Source organism: Bubalus bubalis, chromosome 19 (assembly GCF_019923935.1).
Source record: "Bubalus bubalis isolate 160015118507 breed Murrah chromosome 19, NDDB_SH_1, whole genome shotgun sequence".
NCBI lineage: Eukaryota > Metazoa > Chordata > Mammalia > Artiodactyla > Bovidae > Bubalus > Bubalus bubalis.
In genome coordinates this window covers 22,722,506-22,749,422 of record NC_059175.1, presented here as the reverse complement: position 1 = coordinate 22,749,422, position 26,917 = coordinate 22,722,506, and the positions used below count along the sequence as shown (strand labels likewise).

At 41.4% G+C, this 26,917-nt stretch overlaps 1 pseudogene; it reads left to right on the top strand.

The window, feature by feature from the left end:
* The first annotated feature begins 2,822 nt into the window (after positions 1-2,822).
* On the top strand, positions 2,823-26,917 carry LOC112580603 (annotated as a pseudogene).

Sequence of the window (26,917 nt, the reverse complement as noted above, 5' to 3'; positions counted from 1 at the left end):
GTTTGGGTATGAATGGATCCCATTGGCTTTAAATGTTTTGTTCCCCACATAATTCCTATTTTAGGCAGATTGGTTACTATAGAGACTAGAGCCGCCTTCATTATGAATGGTCAAGAAAGGACATGGGTAGAGCAGAGGTCTAGGGTCCAAGGTCCAAGTCTTAGCCCAACCACAGACTCACTGTGAGACTGTCCATACTTATCCAATTGCTGCAATCCTGCCTTAACCAAACAGGAGTGAAAAATATCTGTGCTGGACCTATTCATATACTTTGTCTTAGGGAGTGGGTAAGATGGACGGATTTGGAACGAGGGAGAACGATTCTAACATAAAGTAAATTTAAGAAAATATTGAACTTGGAAGGCTGCTGTTGATCTACTACACAATCAACTATCAAATGGGAAAGGACTGATTATCACATGTCACCTCTGGGGTTGGTATGTGGATAACACTGTCTTGGGGCATTTTTTAAAAAGTGTGTGTGTGCACCATATACACCCAACCTCAAATTCCTAAACATAATTTATAAATTTTCAACTCTTTGTAAATGATTTATCCCTATCTTTTAAAAGGAATGATTATATTCTCTAGCACCTCACTGCATGCATTTTGATTTTTCAAACAACTTTTTATTTTTAAGATTTTTGGACATAAAGCTGAGAGGCAAACAGTGCAAAGAATTTCCATGTATCCATTACCCAGCTTAAACAATTATCTCATATTCTATTTCATCTCACTCATCTTTATGTTTTCTTTTCTACGCTATGTTAGAGCAAATCCCAGACAACGTATCATTTTGCTTGTAAAATAGCTTTTTATTTTCTTTAATAGATAAAGTCTTTCTTTACATAACAACAATGTGCTATTTTCACATGCAGAATAATTGACAATTCCTTAATATTTTCTAGTATTTAATTCATGTTCAATCCCAGGTAATCTCAAAAATACCCTTTTGTAGTCAGTTTCTTGCATTTAGAATTCATGCATGGCCCAGGCATTGTGTTTATGTCTCTTGAGCATCTTTTAATCTTGAACTCCTTTCTCTCTCTATTATGGGCAAGAGCATGTATGTATGTGTATGTGTATGTGTGTTGGGCAGGGTTGGGGTTGGGGTGAGAGTTAACATTATCATCACCATTGGTAGTATTTTGCTGAACAATTTGTAAGTTAGTGACATTTTACTCTTAAATATGGGTTTCCCAGGTGGCTCAGTAGTAAAGAATCCTCCTGTCAAGCGGGAGACTCGAGTTTGATCCCTGGGTTGGGAAGATCCCCTGGAGAAGGAAATGGCTACCCTTCCAGTATTCTTTCCTGGAAAATTCCATGGACAGAGCAGCCTGTCAGGCTACAGTCCATGCAATCACAGAGTCGGACATGACTTACTGACAAAACAACAACAATGATCCTTAAATATTTCAATCTATTCCCAGTAAGAATCAGGGCATTCTCCTGCAAAGTCCCATTAAAATATCACATGAGGAAATCGAACACCAATACAATACTATTATCTATTATTCATTCTGTCTTCATATTTCCTCACTTGTTCTCATAATGCCCTTTGTAGCTTTCTTTTAAAAAATCTAGGAGTGACTATAAAATCAAATGTTGTATTTTGTCTTCATGTCTCTTAGATTTCCTTCAATCTAGAACATTCATTCCCCAGGTGTTTTTGTCCTTCATGTTGAAAATTTTAGGTGTCTTGGCCAATTATTGGGCAGAATGAAACCTCAGTTTGATTTGCGATTGTTTTTAGTTTTTAGGAGAACTAATGAAACAATTTAGCTCAAAGTTTCCACATGTTGAGGCTGTTTTGCTCCTCCTCTTACTGGTGTGCATTCCCTATCTGACTTCAGGGATGTGTGCCCTGAGAGCAGCACTTATGTCTTGTATTTTTTTTATGTCCTAATGTGGAATAAGACTCAAGTTTATTTTCAGGGGATTTTGCAGGGTCTTAAGGATGCATCTGGACCACTTATTCTTGGTCTTGCTCTTGAGATTCTTCCTTGTTTCAATTCAAAGAACAGCAGTGTGGAAGGGACAGCCTCAATGTATGGAAACTTTGAGCTAAATTATAACAAAGCATGCTACATATGCTCTCCCTAGTTGCTCAGATGGTAAAGCATCTGCCTGCAGTGTAGGAGACTTGGGTTCGATCCCTGGGTTGGGAAGATCCTCTGGAGTAGGACATGGCAACCCTTGAAACTCAGCCTAGCCTCTTCCACCTAGAAGTGTGGAGTTTCCCATCCATATCTCACAGTGAGAACAGAAGGCACATTGATCCTGTGTGGATCTCCAGTCAACAGAGTTGTCTGTGTCCACTCTTGTCCTTTGGTCCCTGGTGCAAACCCTGCTGTAGCCAAGAGAACTGGCCTGCGTTGGTCCTTGGTAGCTATGTATGGCTGGTGTGGATGAACCACAGAATAGCTTATTGTTTATTTTCTGGCCAGATGTCCCGGGGCCACTTAGCAGCTATCAAATTAGGATCTCCTAAAATAATGTTGGAGGTTGGCAGGAGGGCACACTCTGGTAAGGTCTGCCATCTCCATGAGGGTCTTTGTGTCCATGCCAGCAGCTTCTTTCCTTCCTTTGCCAGGGATGTGTATTCTGTGGGGCCCTCTCTCCCATCACCAAGGAGACGGTTGGGGCTGGGCAGGGGGTGTGCCGATGGTGCCTCAAGTTTAGTCACTGCTACAAGTCTGCTTGTTTCTTGCCCATATAGCTGTACTTTACCTAGCAGGCCATGTAGTGGAAGATCTGGGAAGAAGAAGGACAGGATAGGAAAAATGCTCTCTGGTAGCACAAACAGTGAATGATTTTGAATCATGAGGAAATCCTACCTCCTCATCCACTCTACCTCAGGTATCATCCTGTGCCAGATTCTGACCGACAACTATGCCCCCCCCCCCAAAGGAAAATTGGGTACTTTCCATGGGAACTAGGAGCAAATCTGTACTGTTCATGCTTTATAGGGGAAATGGAAAAGAACAAAAGGGTGAAGGACAGTAGTGACCTACCACCTCTAGTGACCAGGCATGAAATATTCATCATTATAATAATGATCATAGTTGCCATACAATGTGCTGTGTTGTGCTTAGTCACTCAGTCATGTCCAACTCTTTGCAACCTCATGGACTGTAGCCCGCCAGGCTCCTCTGTCCATGGGGATTCTCCAGGCAAGAATACTATAGTGGGTTGCCACGTCCTTCTCCAGGGGATCGTTCTGACCCAGGAACTGAGCCCAGGTCTCCCACATTGCAGGCAGATTCTTTACCATCTCAACAACCAGGGAAGCCCAAGAATACTAGAGTGGGTATCCTATCCCTTCTGCAGGGAATCTTCCCAGCACAAGGATCAAACCAGGGTCTCCTGCATTGCAGGTGGATTCTTACCAGATGAGCTACCAGGGAAGCCCATACAACAGTTATTCTATTTAATTCTCCCACACAGTGTTAAGGAGAGATTGCAGTTTCCACAGAAAAGGGGAAGATGCTAAAGCTCAGATTTAGATCTGAGATCAGACAGATTTGCGGCCATTTAGATGATCAGTGGAGGGCTAGGACTTGACCCAGTTTTTTGATGTGTCACAAGTTTTCTCTAAGTTCTCTCCACAACCTCCAATCTCATCATATCAAATTAGACTTAATATCTAAAGGGCTTCTTCAGAGGACAGAAGACTTGCTTGGCTTAGGATTGTTGATACAGACATCAATACAAAGAATTATGTATCTTTATATAAAAGATTCATGTAAAACTCAATTCATAAAATTAATTCATATAGAACTGAATTATGTATGTGTGTTTGTATGTGTGTGTATAGTACAGGTACATATCTTGTGCTAATGAGTCTAGATGATAGGATGGAGGTATAGAAAGGTGAAACACAACAATAATTGTTTTTAGTATCAGTGCTTTTCCCAAACAACTCATTTCTAGAGCCAGGTCTGCTGAACAGCTGTAGCTGCTGCTGGCTTGGAGGCTATAGTGTTAGAAAATGTAATTGAAAGGGAGGTAAGGGTAGAGGAGAGAAGGATGCTCCTAAGTGTGTGAGGGGAAGCCACAAAAACCCAGGCTGCCTCTGCGTCTGGCTTTGGGACTCCCAGACCTGCAGAGCTCTGGCTCTTTGCCTGTGTATGGGAGGAGGGAACTTGAAGCTAGGCCAGAGGTCTGGCCAGATCAGAGGCTGAACCCCTGAACTGCTAAGGGAATAGAATTTTTTGAGTTTAGAGCCTGGGAAGTTTGTTTAGAAGGACATAGGAAACGAAATATTGGAAAGGAATAGCTAGGGCTATCTTCATTCATATTAGGCCTGTGTCTTCATGGACTATATTCCCATGCTCCAATCTTTGCAGCTAAAGGATTAAAAATGTCATGTCTTGGTTTTCCACAGCATGCTGAAGCAGTGGTTTTGCCCCAGTGATCATCATCTATATGTTATTGCAGGAGACACTGAGACAATTTGAAATCTCTAGGAGAAGGAAAAGGATGGAGTTTATTTTCCATTCCTTTTCCAAAATAGTGTCCTAGGCATCCAAAACATCAAGATGGTATGGAAAGAGGCTCTGGACTCAGAGAGACCATTCAAATCCCAGATTTACCATTTATAAGCTGTGTGACCTTGCTAATTTTCTCAGCCTCTCTGAACCTCAATATCTCCATCTGAAAAATATAAAGAATAATGCCTTATAATGGCTTATGAGGGTGGAAAGATATAGTGTACGCCAAAAGGGCTAGGCCTGTTCCCAGTACAAAGTGAGAACTGGTTTCCTTCCTCTCTCCACCTCCGATGCTCATCTTTCCCTTTTTCCTTTTACCCGAAATCAGCACTTTAGAAAGGGCATTATTTATATTTTTAATTTCTCCTGAAAGGCTGAGCAAATCTAGCATGTGGATTGGATGATGTGTATGAGATGAGTGTTTATGAGAACTGCACCAGGGGATGGGACATCCTCTTCTATGCAAACAGTTGGCTGCAGCTCAGAAAAGGGGACAGACGGCCCAGCCCAGGTGTACACAGGCCAAGAAAGACCAACAACACTAACAGAAGCCAAGTCATTTCCCCACCAGGCAGAAATTTAAAAAATAGGATATGTTTCCAGACATCTGTTTCTGTTGGGGGTCCTAGCACTGATCCTTGCTCGAGGGTCTGAGTGCCTAATTGCTGGAGGCACCTCAAAAGAAATTTAATCAATGGAGGCAGAAACAAATTAGTTGGCAAGCTAGCCCAAATGAGGTGCCCTCCACTAGAATCCTATAATTGCCTGAGTTGGATTCCCATCAGACAAGATACCCAATGAAATAGTGGAAAGCTTTTTGTATCTGGAGTGAATAGAGATCTAGTGTAGGAAAATTACTAGAAAATTGAAGAAGGCAAATACAATGCTGAACACTTGACTGTAGCCCTAGAGTGAATTTTTGTTTCTGTTCTAAAGTTTTCTCAATAAGCCTGTAATAACTTTGAAAGAGACAGATGATAACAATGACTAGTGGAACAGAGGCAGAGGTAAAGGGGAAAAGTAATATGTGTTCCAAGTTAGAGCTGTATGTTTGATAATGCAGATCTGGAACTTTGTGGTTCTGAGATGTAACTGCCTTAAAGTAACACAGCCTTTTCTCTCAGTGTGTGTGTGTGTGTGTGTGTGTGTGTGTGTACATACGTGCGCATACATGTGTATGTGACCAGTAACTGGTCAAAGGCAATTCCAAAGGAGGGGGTGTAGAGACTTTTTCAGCAAAGCAGAGCTCTTGAACAAGTTTTTAAAACTCACAAGGTGACCACTCTGAGCAAGACCCTTACCTGAAAGTAGAAAAATTAGTATGAGGGTGCAGAGCTTTGGAATCAGAGAGCTCATTAGAACCCCAAATCCTCCAGTTACAAACTACTTGGCTTTGGGCAAGATTCTTTTCTGAGTTAAGTCATGGGGAGATATAGGATAAGTGTGGGAAGGCTGGACCTGGCTCGAATTGAGGCACTGCTGAAATTAAGTATTGGTGTTCTGCTGCCTTCCTCACAGTATGAACTGGTTTCTTCCCTGGGCAGGCACTGCTCATAGTCTGCTCGGTGCTGTTTGCCCCACGTTGCACTCCCCAATCATGTATTAGGTGGACTTGCTTAGTTATTGGGAAGGGCAGGCCCCACTCCTAACCTCAGGAGAGTGAGTCATGGTTACTCTAAGCCCAGGGTAACCCCATCCCCCTTTCCAGTTTAAAGGAAGGCTTGAAGCTTTTGTTAAGAATTTTGCTCTCCTAGTAAAAGGCACAGATGTCGCTTGCAAAGCTGTTCTCCTTTCCTTCTATTTTCAAAGTGCAAGTGATGCCTGAAACTGCAGCCGCCATCTTGGGGTCACGATGTAATAAACACAAGGATAGAAAGTGAATACCCAAAGGTGAAGAAACTGGTTGTTACAGATGTAAAGAACAGACTTTTGGACTCAATGGGAGAAGGAGAGGGTGGGATGATTTGAGAGAATAGCATTGAAATATAAAATAGATAACCAGTGTGAGTTTGATGCCTAAAGCAGGGCACACAAAGCTGGTGCTCTGGGACAACCTGGAGCAATGGGGTGGGCAGGGAGGTGGGAGATAGGTTCAGGAAGGGAGGACCTATGCCGATTCATATTAATGTATGGCAAAACCATCACAATATGGTAAAGTAATTATCCTCCAATTAAAATAAATAAATACACTTTTAAAAAAGAAACTGGTTGTTAGGAGACAGAAAGAACCTGAATTCTTGATGATATGATTGAGCACTTAACTGCTGAACTTCTTATTTGCTGAGATGAATAAATGTCTATATTTCTTGAATCACCCTTAATTGGGTTTTCTGTCATTTGCAACTAAAAGCATTCCTATCTGATATTCCTTCCTTTTGAACAGCATCTCTTTCTGAACTGCTGAAAAGTCAGCACCCTCTCTCATAGCCCAACTGCCATCTTTGTTTTCAACAAGCTTCAAGGGATCCCTGCTAAGGTAATAGCTGGACATAATGTATGTTTTTATCAAAGAGTATTTATTCCTATTTTAACATAGGATTCCTGGGGCTGGGAAAATTTCATCAGACAAAGGCATAAAACCATCATGGTAGAATGACAGGTTGTGGAATGGATACTCAGCAGTGGACCAAAGTCTTAATTTCTGTCCCTTCAATCCCAGTGGTATAAGTGGCCACCTGGTCTACCTACGTCTGTTCCCCCAGAGACTTGCTCTACCCCATGCACTCCAAGTGTGGTCCAGTAGTACTAGCATCACTTAAGGGCTTTAAAAAATGCAACATGCCATGCCCCACCCAAACCTGTGGAATTGGAGCCTGAATTTTAACAGAAACCTCCAAGTGACTCACAGGCACATTAAAGTTTGAGAAGTGTACCCTAGAAGACAGAATTGCTAGAGTTAGAAAAAGATCAATTTTCTAGTACCAGGAGAATAGTTGGCAAGGCACAACGTTATAAGGAAAAACTCTCATATTATCTTTTTGTCCAGCTATAGGGATCTGGGGTAAATCACATTTGTTGAATCAGATCAGATCAGATCAGTCACTCAGTCATGTCTGACTCTTTGCGACCCCATGAATCGCAGCACGCCAGGCCTCCCTGTCCATCACCAACTCCCGGAGTCCACTGAGACTCACATCCATCGAGTCAGTGATGCCATCCAGCCATCTCATCCTCTGCCGTCCCCTTCTCCTCCTGCCCCCAATCCCTCCCAGCATCAGAGTCTTTTCCAATGAGTCAACTCTTCGCATGAGGTGGCCAAAGTACTGGAGTTTCAGCTTTAGCATCATTCCTTTCAAAGAAATCCCAGGGCTAATCTCCTTCAGAATGGACTGGTTGGATCTCCTTGCAGTCCAAGGGACTCTCAAGAGTCTTCTCCAACACCACAGTTTAAAAGCATCAATTCTTCGGTGCTCAGCCTTCTTCACAGTCCAACTCTCACATTCATACATGACCACAGGAAAAACCATAGCCTTGACTAGATGAAACTTTGTTGAATAAATAAGTTCAATTCTCTCAGAGTCATCTGAACATGGAGACAAGAACCATCTAGCAAAACTCACTTGTTTCAAGATTACATCTTATTTTTTGAAAGAGGCATAAGTTATGTAGAAATCGAGAGATATAACAGAGATAGAAATAGTGGTGCTGTGGTCTAAGGAAGGACGACTGGGGCCCAACATGCCCTCACATTCAGTTCAGTTCAGTTCAGTCGCTCAGTTGTAGGCCCTCAATTAGGTAGCTTCATGTGAGCATCCACCCCTCCCTCAAAAGCTCAGAATCTCGTTATTGGCAGTGCCTGGTGATCACATGATAAGAATTATCCATATCAATAAAAACAAACCTTAGTTTGCATGAGACTCAAGGATGTAAACAAAATTAATTAAATAAAATACACAACCATCCCATTGGCAGAAAAACTTTCTTTGGCCTGTTTCAGGGAATTTTCTCCATGTGGCAATCTTCACGGTAACCCAAGTCATAATCAGAAGTCATCTTACTGATTTATCAGGAGATATCCATAGATCAGGGGCCAGACTTCTTGAAAGTTCCAAAAATCAGTTCATTTTTTAAATGACAGACTTACCTGGGAGGCAAAATCAAAATGAGTAGGATGCTTTGTGTGCATGGAATCATCAGGGAATAAAAAGAAAGGCATATTCCCTCCCCTTACAAAGTACAACCCACATGTTAGGATTTGCTGGTGGGCTGTAACCAGTTGTGAAATAGTCACCAGCAATTTATAAGTTAAAGTTCTGAAGTCTGCGTGTGATGTGATGCTTTGGGAACCCTCGGGCTCAACGATTTGCTGGCACTCACAAGACTCAGGAATCGTGATGCTGACAGTTGCGGTTTACTAAAGGGAAAGGATCCAGATTAAAATCCATAGAGAAAAGTGCATGGAAAGAAATCCAGGTGAAACCAGGTACCAGCTGCCAGATCTCCCCTCCAAGCTGAGTTGCAGGGGGATACACTTTACTTGCCAGCAATTGTGTGTGACAACACTTGTGAAGGGCTGCCAAACAGGGACGCTCCCCGAGTCTTGGTGTCAAGCGTGTTTTAACTTAACAGCATTTGAAGGAGGATTGTCAGTCATGGGCTAGTGTGAGACAAAAATAATGAGAGGCTGAACTATAGTTGTAGATATGGAAAGAAGAGTCTTACTAGAGACAATTCAGATACAGAATTTATGAGATTAAAGTTTAAGAATTCGGTCAATAGTGACCTGTCAGAGAAAGCAATGGAAAAGAAGTCGAGAGTCACACATATTTCAGAATTTAGAGTACAAGGTGACTGGGATGACTGTGTGCTACCACAAGAAACAGGGAAAATGGAAAATGGGCCCTGGAGACAATGAGAAGAGGCACGGGTGGGTGGGGTGGGTCAGAGATAATCCATTAGACTTGGAAATGCTGACTGTGAAATAGAATGTCCAAATGATGTCCATCACGGCATTAAAAAAAAGATCCTGTAGTTGTGAGAGGGTTGAGGTCTGAGAAACCTTAGCATCAAGGTCATGTGGAAATAAATAAGATTATCTTGAATAGATATTTTATCCAAAGACCTAGGAATAGCTAATAAGCACATGAAAAGGTGCTCAACATCGCTAATTATTAGAGAAATGCAAATCAAACCCACAACAAGATATCACTTTACACCTGTTAGAATGGCCATTATCAAAAAGTTTACAGATAACAAATGTTGGAGAAAGTATTAGTCCCTCAGTCATGTCTGACTCTTAAGTGACTCCATGGACTGTAGTTCACCAGGCTCCTCTGTCCATGGAACTCTCGAGGCAAGAATACTGTAGTGGATAGCCATTTCCTTTTCCAGGGGATCTTCCCAACCCAGGGATCTAACCTGGGTTTCCTACATTGCAGGCAGATTTTTTATTGTCTGAGCTACCAGGGAAGAAATGATGGAGAAGATGTGGAAAAATGGAACCCTCCTACACTGCTGGTGGGAATGCAAATTGGTGCAGCCACCATGGAAAACAGTAAGCAGACTCCTTAAAAAGCTACAAATAAAACTACTATATGACCCAGCAATTCCTCTCCTGAGTAGATATTTAGAAAAAATGAAAACACTAATTCAAAAAGATACATGCACCCAAATTTTCATAGCAGCACTTTACAATAGCAAGACATAGAAGTAACCTAAACGTCCATTGCCAGAGGAATGGATAAAGAAGATATGCTACATATATACAATATAATATTATTTAGCTATTAAAAATAATGAAAAATGTCATTTGCAGCAACATGGATGGACCTAGAGAGTGTCATACTGAGTGAAGTAAGTCAGACGGAGAAGGAGAAATATTGTATAACATCTCTTATATGTGGAATCTAAAAAGAAATGATACAAATGAACTTACTTATAAAATAGATTTGCAGACTCAGAAAACGAACTTATAGTTGCCGGGGGAAGGGATAGTTAGGGAGTTTGTAAAGGTCATGTACACATTGCTATATTCAAAATGGATAACCAACAAGGACCTACTGTGTAGCATATGGAACTCTGCTCAATGTTGTGTGCCAGGCTGGATCGGAGGTGGGTGGGCGGGCTTGGGGGAGAAAGGATATATATGTATGTATATGGCTGTGTCCCTTTGCTGTTCACCTGGAGCTATCACAACATTGTTAATTACCTATACCCCAATAAAAAAATAAAAAGTTTAGGGAGCGCAAGATGGCGGAGGAGTAGGTGGATGTGGAGTACATCTCTATCCACAGATACATCAGGAATACACCTTCAGACATAGAAGTGCACGCAGAGCACCAGCTGAGAGAGGAGTAACTGACCAGCAGAATAGAATATATAGAACCACGCAAAACTTGGTAGGATGAAGGAACTAGGGGGAAAAACAGGAGTATTAGTAGGGCTGGACCTGCCCTCTGCGGGTAGGGGAACTGAAGCAGGGGTCTGATCCCCACATCAGGGCAACTGTCTTAGTCGGAGGAGGAACATTTAAGGCTAAGAGTGAAACAGCTGATTGGAAAGAGAATGGAAAGAGAATCAGATAGTCCTTGCCACAATCATACATACCCCAGACAGGGATGCAGGACCCCTGGAAGGCGCAGCAGCTGGCAGCTGGAGTTTAGGGATTGTGGAGCAATCCCAGGGTGAAGGCTACTGTTGACCGTGGAGAGAGTGATCGTGGGGATGTGAGAGAGGAGATTGTGGTGGGAACTGCCTGTGGAGGAAAGCTGAGCAGCCATGGAAGCAAGGAGATACTGCTGAGTTACGTGTAGGGGCTGGAGCCATCACCATAGCCTCTCTTACCCCACACACCAGCATTGGCAGCTGAACAATAGAGAGGCTGTCCCATCAAATGCCTGATGCCCAGAACTACAGAGTAGTTCCCCACCCAGGGGGCCCCTTTAAGTGCCTGACACGCCGACCTACAGAGTAGGATCCCAGCCAGAAGGACTCCTCTCTGTGCCTGACACACGGAACAACAGAGAAGGACCCCAGGCAAGGGAGCCCTCTAAGTGCCTGAATGGGCAGAGCTGTGAAGAAAGACAGGCCAGAGAGGCCTTCTGATCGACAGCTACAAGAGGCCAGAAAAAAGACTCTGATAGGGCGGTAACTCCTGTGGCGGAGGCAGTCCCTGTCGCTGCATAGTTGGTGCCATCAGGGTTCCCGCAGGCCAAGCAGCTGCACCACCTTCACGCTCAACTCTCACTGGGGCAGAGCTGCCACAGGCAAAAAAAGTCTTGCATCTATGCACTCAGGGTCACTTCGGTCATGTCCTACTCTTTGCAACCCTGTAGACTGTGGTCTGTCAAGCTTCTCTGTCAAGGGCATTCTCCAGGCAAGAATACTGGAGTGTATTGGTCAGTACTGGTTGCCATACCCTTCTAGAGCACTATATTTTCTGTTGCCCTAGCCACCAACTCCCCTGAGTACCTGGTGCTGCCAGAACCCCTGCAACCCAAGCAGCTGCATAACCTCCACATCTGGTCCTCACAGGGGCAAACCCAAGCCCTCCAGGGCAGCCTCAGGAGCAAACACCAGTGGATGACCTACATGCAAAGTGAAAATAAAAGCACAATTGAAACCCAAGGGGCAGTGTGGCTAAGGAAGAAGACCCAAAACCTTCCCACCAGCTGAACAAGCTGCAGATTAAATCCACATGATCAACTGGGCAGACTCTATGTCTATGGAAGAGATAAAATGACATTGAGAGCTCCCACAAAAGAAAATGCACTAGTTCTGATAGCTGTGAGCATTGGAGTCAAGAACACACAGGAATAAGACCAGATTAGAATCTGAGCTGCCTCACAACAGGTCCGGAGATCAGCACAGTGTTGGAGTGCATCCTAGGGAGAGATCAAGCCCTGAGCCTTTGAAGTGGGAGCACTGACTCCAAGGCCCTAGACTACCAGAGAACTAACCCTAGGGAGTATCAAATAGTAAGAACTCACACAAAGAAAACAACTTGAATACAAGACCCAGCATCACCCAACTACCAGTAACACCCTGTGCAGGATGCCTCATTTAAACAAAAAACAAAACAAAAATACAAACCCAATCATCAGCAGACAGGATTACTCAGCCTTGCCCATCAGAGGAAAACAAACAAACAAACAAAAAACTCAGCACAAATCTCACCCTATACAAAGCTTACAAAAACCATTGGACCAACCTTAGGAGAACAGAAATCAAATGGAAAAAAAAATTCAACACTGAAAGGGAAAGGGAGACCTCAAACAAAATAAGTTAAAAAAATAATGAACAGGCAGAGAAATACTACACAAATGAAGGAACAAATTAGAAACATAGAAGTCCAAATAAATGAAGAGGAAACAGTCAAAATACCTTAAAAGGAATTCAGAATGATGATAGTAAAGATGATCAAAAACCTTGAAAACAAAATGGAGAGAATGCAAGAATCTAGAAAAATTAAAGAATAAACATACAGAAACAAACAACACAATTACTGAAATTAAAAATACTCTGGAAGGAATCAATAGCAGAATATCTGAAGCAGAAGAAAGAATCAGTGAGCTGGAAGATAAAATGGTGGAAATAACTTCTGAAGAGCAGAATAAAGTAAAAAGAATGAAAAGAACTGAGGACAGTCTCAGATACCTCTGGGACAATATCAAATACACTAATGTTTGAATTATAGGGGTCCCAGAAGAAGAAGAGGAAAAGAAAGGGTATGAGAACATTTTTGAAGAGATTATAGTTGAAAATTTCCCCAACATGGAAAAGGAAATAGTCAATGAAGTCCAAGAGGCACAAAGAGTCCCATACATGATAAACCCAAGGAGAAACACACCAAGACACATACTAATCAAACTAACAAAGACCTAACACAAAGAAAGAATATTAAAAGCAGCAAGGGAGAAGCAACAAGTAATATACAAGGTAAACCCCATATGTTTAACAGCTGCTCTTTCAGCAGAAACTCTGCAGGCCAGAAGGGAATGGCAGGATATATTTAAAGTACTGAAATGGAAAAATCTACCACCAAGCTTACTGTAGCTGGCAAGGATCTCATTCAAAATTGATGGAGAAATAAAAAGCTTTTCACAGAAGCAAAAGTTAAGAGAATTCAGTACTACCAAACCAGCTTTACAACAGATGTTAAAGGGACTTATACAGTCAAGAAATACAAGACAAGAAAAAAGATCTATAAAATCAACCCCAGACAATCAAGAAAATGGTACAAGGAACATATATATCAATAATTACTTTAAATGTAAATGGATTAAATGCTCCAACCAAAAGACACAGACTGGATGAATGGATACAAAAACAAGACCCATATATATGCTGTCTACAAGAAACACACTTCAGACCTAAAGACACATATAGACTTGTAAGAGGAGGGAAAAATATATTCCATGCAAATGGTAAGCAAAAGAAAGCTGGAGTAGCAGTCCTCATATTAGAAAAAATAGACCTTAAAATAAGGAATATACAAGAGATAGGGAAGGACACTACATAATGATCAAGGGATCAATCCAAGAGGAAGACATAACAATTGTAAATATCTATGCACCCAACATAGGAGCACCTCAATACATAAGACAAACACTAACAGACAAAAAAGGAAAAATTTGTATGACAGTGAAATTGTCTTTAAAGACATAAAAAAAGTCTTTAATTTAAAGACAGTAACACAATAATAGTAGGAGACTTTAACACCTCACTCACACCATTGGACATATCATCAAAACAGAAAATTAATAAGGAAACAGAAGTCTTAAATGATATATTAGATGAGATGGATCTCATTGATATCTTCAGGACATTCTATCCAAATGCAGAAGAACACACCTTTTCAAGTGCACATGGGACATTCTCTAGGATAAACCACATCTTGGGTCACAAATCAAACCTCAGTATATTTAAGAAAATTGAAATCATATCAAGCATCTTCTCTGACCACAATGCTATGAGACTAGATATCAATTACAAGAAAAAAACTGTAAGAAAAACAAACACATGGAGATTAAACAATACATTTCTAAATAACCAATAGGTTACTGAAGAAATCAAAAGGAGATCAAAAACTTATAGAAACAAATGACAATGAAAACACAACTCAAAACCTATGAGATGCAGCAAAAACAGTTCTAAGAGGGAAGTTTATAGCAATACAATCTTACCTCTGCTGCTGCTGCTAAGTTGCTTCAGTCGTGTCCAACTCTGTGTGACCCCATAGATGGCAGCCCACCAGGCTGCCCCATCCCTGGGATTTTCCAGGCAAGAACACTGGAGTGGGTTGCCATTTCCTTCTCCAATGCATGAAAGTGAAAAGTGAAAGTGAAATCTCTCAGTCGTGTCCGGCTCTTCGTGACTCCATGGACTGCAGCCCACCAGGCTCCTCCATCCATGGGATTTTCTAGGCAAGAGTACTGGAGTGGGGTGCCATTGCCTTCTCCGAATCTTACCTCTAGAAACAAGAAAAACATCGAATAGACAACCTAACTTTACACCTAAAACAACTGGAAAAAGAAGAACAAAAAGCCCCAAAATTAGTACAAGGAAAGAAATTATAAAGATCCATGCAGAAATAAATGAAAAAGAAATGAAAGAAACAATAGTAAAGATTGATAAAACTAAAAGCTGGTTCTTTGAGAAGATAAACAAAATTGACAAACCTTTAGCCAATTTCATCAAGGAAAAAAAGACAGAAGAATCAAATCAACAGAATTAGAAATGAAAAAGGAGAGGTTACAACAAATAATGCAGAAATACAAAGGATTATAAGAGAGTATTATGAACAATTATATGGCAGTAAAATGGATAACCTTGAAGAAATGGACAGATCCTTAGAAAAGTTCAATCTTCCAAGACTGAACCAGGAAGAAATAGAAATTATGAACAACCCAATTACAAGCACTGAAATTGAAGCTATGATCAAAAATCTCCCCTAAAATGAAAACCTGGATGGCTTTCCCAGGAGAAATCACGAGATGGCTTCACAGGAGAATTCTATCAAACATTCAGAGAAGAGCTAATGCCTATCTTTCTAAAACTCTTTCAAAAAACTGAAGAGGAAAGAACACTTCCAAACTCATTCTACAAGGCCACCATCACCCTGATACCAAAACCAGACAAAGGCAACACATAAAAAAAGAAAACTACAGGCCAATATCACAGATGAACACAGATGCAAAAATCCTCAACAAAATTTTAGCAAACAGAATTCAGCAACACATTAAAAAGATCATACACCATAATCAAGTTGGGCTTATTCCAGGGATGCAAGAATTCTTTAGTGTACACAAATCAATCAATGTGATAACACCATATTAACAAATTGAAAGATAAAAATCATATGATAATCTCAATAGATGCAGAAAAACCTTTGACAAAATTCAGCACCCATTTATGATTAAAACTCTTCAAAAAATGGGCATAGAAGGAACCTACCTCAACATAATAAAGGCCATATATGATAAGTCTAGAGCAAACATTATTCTCAATGGTGAAAACCTGAAAGCATTCCCCCTAAGATCAGGAACAAGACAAGGGTGTCCACTTTCACCACTATTATTCAAAATAGTTCTGGAAGTCCTAGCTAAACCAATCAGAGAAGAGAAAGGAATAAAAGGAGTCCAGATTGGAAAAGAAGTAAAGCTCTCACTGTTTGCAGATGACACGATACTGTACATAGAAAACCCTACAGATAGTATCAAAAATTTACTAGAGCTAACCAGTGAATTTAGCAAAGTTGCAGGATACAAAATCAATACACAGAAATCACTTGCATTTCTAAATACTAACAATGAAAAATCAGAAAGAGAAATTAAGGAAGTAATCCCATTCACCATTGCAACAAAAAGAATTAAGTATCTAGGAATAAACTTCCCTAAGGAGTCAAAAGAACGGTACACAAAAAATTATAAGATACTAATGAAAGAAATCAAAGATGACATAAACAGATGGAGAGATATTACATGTTCCTGGGCAGGAAGAATCAATATTGTGAAAAATGACTATACTACCAAATGCAATCTACAGATTCATTGTGATCCCTATCAAATTACCAATGGCATTTTTCACAGAACTAGAACAAAAAATTTCACAATTTGTATGGAAACACAAAAGACCCCGAATAGCCAAAGCAGTCTTGAGAAAGAAGAATGGAGCTGGAGGAATCAATCTTCCTGACTTCAGATTATACTATCAAGCTAGAGTCATCAAAACAGTATGGTACTGGCATAAAAACAGAAATAAAGACCAATGGAACAAGATAGAAAGCCCAGAAATACCCATGCACTTATGGGTACTTTATTTTGACAAAGGAGGCAAGAGTATACAATGGGGGCAAAGACAGCCTCTGCAATAAATGGTGCTGGAGAAACTGGACAGCTACATGTAAAAGAACAAAATTGAACACTTCCTAACACCATACACAAAGATAAACTCAAAATGGATTAAAGATCTAAATGTAAGACCATAAGCTATCAAAGTCTTAGAGGAAAACATAGGTAGAACACTCATGACAAAAATCAAAGCAAGATCCTCTATGACCCACCTCCTAGAGTAATGGAAATAAAAACAAAAGTAAACAAGTGGGACCTGATTAAACTTAAAAGCTTTTGCACAGCAAAGGAAACTATAATCAAGGTGAAAAGACAACCCTTAGAATGGGAGAAAATAATAGCAAATGAAACAACTGACAAAGGATTAATTTCCAAAATATACAAGCAGCTCATATAACTTAATATCAGAAAAACAAACAACCCAATCAAAAAGTGGGAAAAAGACCTAAACAGACATTTCTCCAAAGAAGACATACAGATGGCTAATGAACATATGAAAAGATGTTCAACGTCACTCATTATTAGAGAAATGCAAATCAAAACTACAATGAGATACCACCTCACACCAGTCAGAATGGCCATCATCAAAAAGTCTACAAACAATAAATGCTGGAGAGGGTGTGGAGAAAAGAGAATGCTCTCGCACTGTTGTTGGGAATGTAAATTGATACAGTCACTATGGAGATTCCTTAAAAAACTAGGAATAAAACCACCATATGACCCAGCGATCCCACTCCTAGGCATATATCCTGAGGAAACCAAAATTGAAAGACACATATATCTCATTGTTCATTGCAGCACTATTTACAGTAGCTAGAACGTGTAAGCAACCTAGATGTCTATCTACAGATAAATGAATGGATAAAGAACTTGTGGCACATATACATAATCGAATATTACTCAGCCATAAAAAGGAACAACTTTGAGTCAGTTCTAATGAGGTGGATGAACCTAGAACTTATTACACAGAGTGAAGTAAGTCAGAAAGAGAAAGATAAATACCATATTCTAATACAAATATATGAAATCTGAAACAATGATACTACACAATTTACTTATAGGATATCAATGGAGAAACAGACATAGAGAATAGACTTATGGACATGGGGAGAGGGAAGGAGAGGGTGAGATGTATGGAAAGAGTAACATGTAAACTTACATTCAGTTCAGTTCAGTTCAGTCACTCAATCGTGTCCAACTCTTTGTGACCCCATGAATCCCAGCACGCCAGGCCTCCCTGTCCATCACCAACTCCCAGAATTCACTCAGACTCATTTCCATCAAGTCAGTGATGCCATCCAGCCATCTCATCCTCTGTCGTCCCCTTCTCCTCCTGCCCCCAATCCCTCCCAGAATCAGAGTCTTTTCCAATGAGTCAACTCTTCGCATGAGGTGGCCAAAATATTGGAGTGTCAGCTTTAGCATCAGTCTTTCCGATGAACACCCAGGACTGATCTCCTTTATAATGGACTAGTTGGATCTCCTTGCAGTCCAAGGGACTCTCAAGAGTCTTCTCCAACACCACAGTTCAAAAGCATCAATTCTTCGGCGCTCAGCTTTCTTCACAGTCCAACTCTCACATCCGTACATGACCACTAGAAAAACTATAGCCATGACTAGACAGACCTTTGTTGGCAAAGTAATGATTCTGCTTTTTAATATGCTCTCTAGGTTGGTCATAACTTCCCTTCCAAGGAGTAAGCGTCTTTTAATCTCATGGCCGCAGTCACCATCTGCAGTGATTTTGGAGCCCCCCAAAATAAAGTCTGACACTGTTTCCACTGTTTCCCCATCTATTTCCCATGAAGTGATGGGACCAGATGCCATGATCTTAGTTTTCTGAATGTTGAGCTTTAAGCCAACTTTTTCACTATCCTCTATGCCAAGGCTGTATATTGTCACCTTGCTTATTTAACTTATATGCAGAGTTGGACACAACTGAGTGACTGAACTGAACTGACAGTACATCATGAGAAACGTGGGGCTGGAAGAAGCATAAGCTGGAATCAAGATTGCTGGGAGAAATATCAATAACTTCAGATATGCAGATGACACCACCTTTACGGCAGAAAGTGAAGAGGAAACTTACATTACCATATGTGAAAAAGATAGCCAATGGGAATTTGCTGTATGTCTCAGGAAACTCAAACAGGGGCTCTGTATCAACCTAGAAGGGTGGGATGGGGAGGAAGATGGGAGGGAGGTTCAAAAGGAAGGGGATATATGTATACCAATGGCTGATTCATGTTGAGGTTTGACATAAAACAACAAAATTCTGTAAAGCAATTATCTTTCAATTAAAAAAAAGTATAAAGTTTGAAAAAAAAGAATATGTGATCAACACACGCATGCGCTCGCACACACACACACACACACACACACACACACACAATGGACTATTACTCAGCCATAAAAGAGAATGTGGTCCACTGGAGAAGGGAACAGCAAACCACTTCAGTATTCTTGCCTTGAGAACCCCATGAACAGTATGAAAAGGCAAAATGATAGGATACTGAAAGAGGAACTCCCCAGGTTGGTGGGTGCCCAATATGCTACTGGACATCAGTGGAGAAATAACTCCAGAAAGGATGAAGGGATGGAGCCAAAGCAAAAACAATACCCAGTAGTGGATGTGACTGGTGATAGAAGCAAGGTCTGATGCTGTAAAGAGCAATATTGCATAGGAACCTGGAATGTTAGGTCCATGAATCAAGGCAAATTGGAAGTGGTCAAACAGGAGATGGCAAGAGTGAACATTGACATTCTAGGAGTCAGCGAACTAAAATAGACTGGAATGAGTGAATTTAACTCAGATGACCATTATATCTACTACTGTGGGCAGGAATCCCTTAGAAGACACAGAGTAGCCATCATGGTCAACAAAAGAGTCCGAAATGCAGTACTTGGACACAATCTCAAAAATGACAGAATGATCTCTGTTCGTTTCCAAGGCAAGCCATTCAATATCACAGTTATCCAAGCCTATGCCCCAACCAGTAACACTGAAGAAGCTGAAGTTGAATGGTTCTATGAAGACTTACAAGACCTTTTAGAACTAATGCCCAAACAAGATGTCCTTTTCATTATAGGGGACTGGAATGGAAAAGTAGGAAGTCAAGAAACACATGGAGTAACAGGCAAATTTGGCCTTGGAGTACAGAAGCAGGGCAAAGACTAATAGAGTTTTGCCAAGAGAATGCACTGGTCATAGCAAATACCCTCTTCCAACGACACAAGAGAAGACTCTACACATGGACATCACCAGATGGTCAACACCAAAATCAGATTGATTATATTCTTTGCAGCCAAAGATGGAGAAGCTCTATACAATCAGCAAAAACAAGACCAGGAGCTGACTGTGGCTCAGATCATGAACTCCTTATTGCCAAATTCAGGCTTAAATTGAAGAAAGTAGGGAAAACCACTAGACCATTCAGGTATGGCCTAAATCAAATCCCTTATGATTATACAGTGGAACTGAGAAATAGATTTAAGGGACTAGATCTGATAGAGTGCCTGATGAACTATGGATGGAGGTTCATGACATTGTACAGGAGACAGGAATCAAGACCATCCCCATGGAAAAGAAATGCAAAAAAGCAAAATGGCTGTTTGAGGAGGCCTTACAAATAGCTTTGAAAAGAAGAGAAGCAAAAAGCAAAGGAGAAAAGGAAAGATATAGGCATCTGAATGCAGAGTTCCAAATAGCAAGGAGAGATAAGAAAGCCTTCTTCAGTGATCAATGCAAAGAAATAGAGGAAAACAACAGAATGGGAAAGACTAGAGATCTCTTCAAGAAAATTAGAGATACCAAGGGAACATTTCATGCAAAGATGGGCTCGATAAAGGACAGAAATGGTATGGACCTAACAGAAGCAGAAGATATTAAGAAGAGGTGGCAAGAATACACAGAAGAACTGTACAAAAAAGATCTTCATGACCCAGATAATCACGATGGTGTGATCACTCACCTAGAGCCAGACATCCTGGGATGTGAAGTCAAGTGGGCCTTAGAAAGCATCACTATGAACAAAGCTAGTGTAGGTGATGGAATTCCAGTTGAGCTATATCAAATCCTGGAAGATGATGCTGTGAAAGTGCTGCACTCAATATGCCAGCAAATTTGGAAAACTCTGCAGTGGCCACAGGACTGGAAAAGGTCAGTTTTCATTCCAATCCCATAGAAAGGCAATGCCAAAGAATGCTCAGACTACCGCACAATTGTACTCATCTCATATGCTAGTAAAGTGATGCTCAAAATTCTCCAAGCCAGGCTTCAGCAATACATGAACCGTGAACTTCCAGATGTTCAAGCTGGTTTTAAAAAGGCAGAGGAACCAGAGATCAAATTGCCAACATCTGCTGGATCATGGAAAAAGCAAGAGAGTTCCAGAAAAACATCTATTTCTGCTTTATTGACTATGCCAAAGCCTTTGACTGTGCATCAAAATAAACTGTGGAAAATTCTGAAAGAGATGGGAATACCAGACCACCTGACCTGCCTCTTGAGAAACCTATATGCAGGTCAGGAAGCAACAGTTAGAACTGGACATGGAACAACAGACTGGTTCTAAATAGGAAAAGGAGTATGTCAAGGCTGTATATTGTCACCCTGCTTATTTAACTTATATGCAGAATACATCAGGAGAAACACTGGGCTGGAAGAAGCACAAGCTGGAATCAAGATTACTGGGAGAAATATCAATAACCTCAGATATGCAGATGACACCACCCTTATGGCAGAAAGTGAAGAGGAGGTAAAGGGCCTCTTGATGAAAGTGAAAGAGGAGAATGAAAAGGTTCACTTAATGCTCAACATTCAGAAAACTAAGATAATGGCATCTGGTCCCATCACTTCATGGTAAGTAGATAGCGAAACAGTAGAAACAGTGTCAGACTTTATTTTGGGGGGCTCCAAAATCACTGCAGATGGTGATTGCAGCCATGAAATTAAAAGATGCTTACTCCTTGAAAGGAAAGTTATGACCAACCTAGATAATATATTAAAAAGCAGAGACATTATTTTGCCAACAAAGGTCCATCTAGTCAAGCCTATGGTTTTTCTAGTGGTCATGTATGGATGTGAGAGTTGGACTGTGAAGAAAGCTGAGCACTGAAGAATTGATGCTTTTGAACTGTGGTGTTGGAGAAGACTCTTGAGAGTCCCTTGGACTGCAAGGAGATCCAATCAGTCCATTCTGAAGGAGATCAGCCCTGGGATTCTTTGGAAGGAATGATGCTAAAGCTGAAACTCCAGTACTTTGGCCACCTCATGCGAAGAGTTGACTCATTGGAAAAGACTCTGATGCTGGGAGGGTTTGGGGGCAGGAGGAGAAGGGGACGACAGAGGATGAGATGGCTGGATGGCATCACCGACTTGATGGACATGAGTCTGAGTGAATTCTGGGAGTTGGTGATGGACAGGGAGGCCTGGCATGCTGCAATTCATGGGGTCGCAAAGAGTCGGACACGGCTGAGTGACTGAACTGAACTAAAAAGAGAATGAAATACTGTCATTTGCAGCAATGTGAATATAAATACTGTATTTGTCACTTATATGTGGAATCTAAAAAATAATACGAATGAATGTATATATAAAATAGAAACAGAGTCACAGACAAAACAAACTTTTGGTTACCACAGGGAAGAGAGAAGTATGAAGGGACAAATCAGGGGTATGGGATTAAATGAAACAAACTACTATATATCAAATAAATAAGCAACAAGGAATAGATAAGCACAGGGAATTATACTCATTATCTTCTATTAGCCCTGTGTTAAAGAATCTGCCTGCCAATGCAGGAGACACAGGAGACTTGGGTTCAATTCCTGGGTCGGGAAGATCCCCTGGAGTAGGAAATGGCAATCCACTCCAGTATTCCTGCCTGGAAAATTCCATGGACAGGGGAGCCTGGAGGGCTACAGTTCAAGGGGTCGCAAAGAGTTGGACGTGCTTGAGCATGCATGCACTATCTTGAAATAACCTTAATGGAATATAATCTGCAAAAATACTGAATAACTATGCTATAGATGTGAAACTAACACAATATCGTAAATCAACTGTACTTCAATTTTAAAGAAAAGAGAACGCGGTGGGAGAAAGGAGGCTGACCTAAGAAAGAAGTGTGGAGATGCTAGTGTTTAACTGACAGGCAAGGAAGAGGCATCAGAGGAATTTAGAAGAGAGAAGCAGAAGTGAATTGGGTTGGAAGCCAAGGCAACAAAGGGAGTCCAACGTCTGACATGCCCTTGAGAAGTCAAGCAGGATGTTGGAAAGAGACTGCTGAGCCTGGTTGTCAGCAGAGAAAGCTGATGTTTCATGACCTTGAGGGGTATGTTGGGCAGTCTTCAGGGATTAGGGAATAAGTGAGCACTGGGAAAGCCAAGGACAGAGCCTCTCTCCCTCATGCCTTGGGGAGAAGCAGGAACTTGTGTATGGGGGTGGGTGGGTGGGAAAGGCATGGATGTGACACAGGGATAGGCAACCCAAAGCAAAATGCTGACCCAGTGGGCACCCCAAAGCTTCAAAGCAAGCTTAGAAAAGCAAGTTCCCCAAAGGCCTTAGATGATGACAAGCTTTTCTTTCTCACGAAGCTGAGGCAGTTCCTTTGATAAGGCCCCTCTCAAAACTGGTGATACTCTGACAGTCCCTCAGAGACCACAGGGAAAAGGATCCCACAATCAATTATCATCTGGGTGCTCCTCACTGGTCATGGAATTTGGCGGGTCCCTATATGCTGCGTTCCAGCTCAGGGTCTGTACTATTCAGATCCAAGTGTAATTACCACTCTGTTTATTTTATAAAAGATTAATGGTTCCCCCTCCTCATTTCTCAAGAACAAACTTTCGTCTGTATAGAGTGAGTCATTAAGTATATCAGCTCAACTGCTCTGGTTGCAAGATTACAGATATAAAATCATCTGATTTTGACAAAAAACAGCTGCAGCTTTTCTTATTCTCTTGAGTCCACCATCACATGCCGAGAGACGCAGAGAATGTGACTGGTCAGGTCATATGATAGAGAGACACATGACCTTCACCTTCATCAGCAATCTTCCCAAGGCCCTCCAACAAGTCACCTTCGCTAAGATGTCTCTTAAGGACAGTTTAACTCTATTCAACCTACTCTCAAGAGCTGTTCCCATGAATAAGGTGGAAAATGAAGGATGAACAGGAAGGGACATTTATGCTCAGAAAGTTTACAATCTACCAATAATACCATAAACAAAACTCACTTAAGAACTAGGACTGATTATGGTTGAGGTGTTGACCAAAGAACTTAAGAAGGCAAGCTCAGCCCTCAGGCAAGACTTTCTAGAGGAGGTGGCATTGAAACTCATCTTAAGGGACACTGATTGTGTGTGTGTGTGTGCGTGTGTGTGCGTGCACATGCAGGCATGCACATGTACACACAGATGCACTGGGGTTAATCAGAGGGAAAGCAAAACATTTCAGGAGAAGGTACTTTATTAAACAAACACATGGATGCAGAGAATTGCAGTGCATGGCTAAGGTGTGGGAAAATCAGAGTTGGAGGAGGCTTTTGGTCCAGAGATTCACAGACTTTGATGTGTGTTAGATCTACCCGGGCAACATGTGACAAATTCACTAGCCCAAGCCTTGCCCTTGGGTTTTACAAGCTATGCTGCTGGGACTTGAGGATGTTAAGGATTAACCAGGGTCCCATCGCTCATTAATTAGCAGCTGAACTAGTTGGAGAACCTGTTTTCAGGGAAGGACAAGTTCTTTTGTTTGCTTATTTTTTGTTTTTGAAGGGACCTGAGGTATAAGATTTATGAAGTGAGAAACAAGAGAGAAGACCAAAGGAGCAGGTTGGACTCAAATTATGGAAAAATTGGATTAAAGTGAAAGGAAATCGGAATATTTCTGTCAGCACACAGGGTTACTGAAGATTTCAGAGGGGGAAGTGACATTGTCAAAGTCATCAGAGACGTGATCTAAGAACAAAACTTAGGGTTCGCCCTGTTGACTGGAGACAGAATCACACTGGCTTACAAATCTTGTATCTTCCTGTCAGCACGGCCCCCGACCCTCATCTGAAGCCCACAGAGGCCAGCTTTTTTTCTCCTTATATAAATCATGAAATATTTGTGAGAAAATATCACTTCATCAAGCATCTTTCAAAACAGCTCATTAAATCCCAGGAATGCAGTCAATGGGAGGAATGCACATTTTCATCTAGCTTCTGGCCCAAGGGCAATACGTACCCATCCTCCTGCCCGACCTCACCTGGACTCCCTCCATGGCAGGAAGAGTAGCCATGAGTCTACGCCTGAGAATAAAGGCAGAGTGGAGGTGGGGGACCAGACAGTAACCCAGGAGTCAGGTCTACAGATGGTAGGCCTCTCCACAACATGATGGGCAGACGGAGAGCTAGAGGATCACAACTGCGTTGCTCCTGGAGGTCTGGGGGCTGGGGATCTGGGCCCTGTTTATGTCTACCTGGCTTATCAAGAACTGAGGGAGAAGGATGGGAAAAGTAGTGAAATTTGTCCTTCCTTTAGCTCAACAGTTATTTATACTGGGTAACGTGTGTATGTGCATGCTAAGTCCCATCAGCTGTGTCCAACTCTTTGCGACCCTAGGGACTGTAGCCTGCCAGGCTGCTCTCTCCATGGGATTCTCCAGGCAAGAATACTGGAGTGGGTTTCCATGCCCTCCTGCAGGGGATCTTCCTGACCCAGGGATCGAACCTGCATCTTTTACAGTTCCTGCATTGGCAGGCAGATTCTTTAGCACTAGTGCCACCTGGGAAGCCCAAACTGGGTAATACTGGCATTGGAAAGACAACTCTGTGGGCTGCCAAGCAGGGCTGAGATGCTGGTAGTGGGGTTTGATGGTGATGGCCCTGACTGAAAGCCTCAGGGTGTCTCCCACGGTTCCTGCTGTCGATGCCCGGGCCTCAGTCCACTCAGTGTCACAAGAGGAGGCAGAACCCAGAAGTAAAGAAACCTGGATCTCAAGGCTCATGCAAGCCAACTATAGCCAATTGCTCAGCCCTTCTGGAGCTGCAGTCAGTGAGGATGCCTCAGCCTCCCAATGTGTCCAAACAAGAGTGACAGGAGAAGCTTCCTGTTTTTATTCTGGAGATGTTCATATTCAGATAAACTCCATACCTTAAGAGTGTGCTGAAAATCTAAGCTCCAGAGATATTACTAGAAGGTTAGGAGTCCATAGCTGTTCCCACGGATGTGTACACAGCCAGTTATGGAGTCACTCCCACAATGAAGCAAGCCTGGAGATGATCGTAGCTCCTTCTCAGAATTCAAATACTTCTTGAAGGGATTGCAAAAAAGTCTTCCATATATTTTGATTCTGGGTGTAAAACTTGTTATGCAGCACATAACAAGAATTGCTCTTGGAACTGGACTGCTCACAACTTTCATATATGCAAATGAAAGCATTGTAAACCGGGTTTTTCTAAGAGAAGGGTGCTCAGAAGGGTGCTCAGTGTGTTTGGTTACTGGTAGTCTTAGCAGGATTTTCCATTCTTTCATATTACACATTTTATTCTCAGTCACTTCATTACAGCTTAATTTTAAAAACTCCTACCATAGTCCATTAGAGTTTCTGGGAAGTACTTTGGTTCGTTGGAATTACAGGCTTCATTCTGACATTCCTCTTCATGGGCTTAAAATGCCTATTTACTTAAAATGCCTTCTTGCATCATGCCTTTTAAATCCTAGAATTACTGGCATATGCTTTTAGAAGAATTGTGTCAGTATTATCAAACTTTTGTTCCCATACCAGTTTGGTTTCATTACCTTATAAGCTATGGGGAGTTTAGTAACATAATTAGATGGATTCTTGGCATATTGCTGGTTTTATTCTACCTCATACTAAACCTTTTGGATTTTTTTGACATCTAAGAATTTTAAGACAGGTTTTGCCAATATTTTTTACATGACCAAGTTATGGAGTGGCTGCCAGCAAGAGACAGTGTTCAGATGCAGATGATATTTGTTCAATATGTCAAGATGAATTTCAAAAGCCAGTTCTTCTCATCTGTCAACATATATTTTGTGGAGAGAAAAAACATGACCAATGTACAGAACTGTGATTTCAGACCATATAAACAAATGGAAACATGGAGTCACTTCATCACAGCTTTGA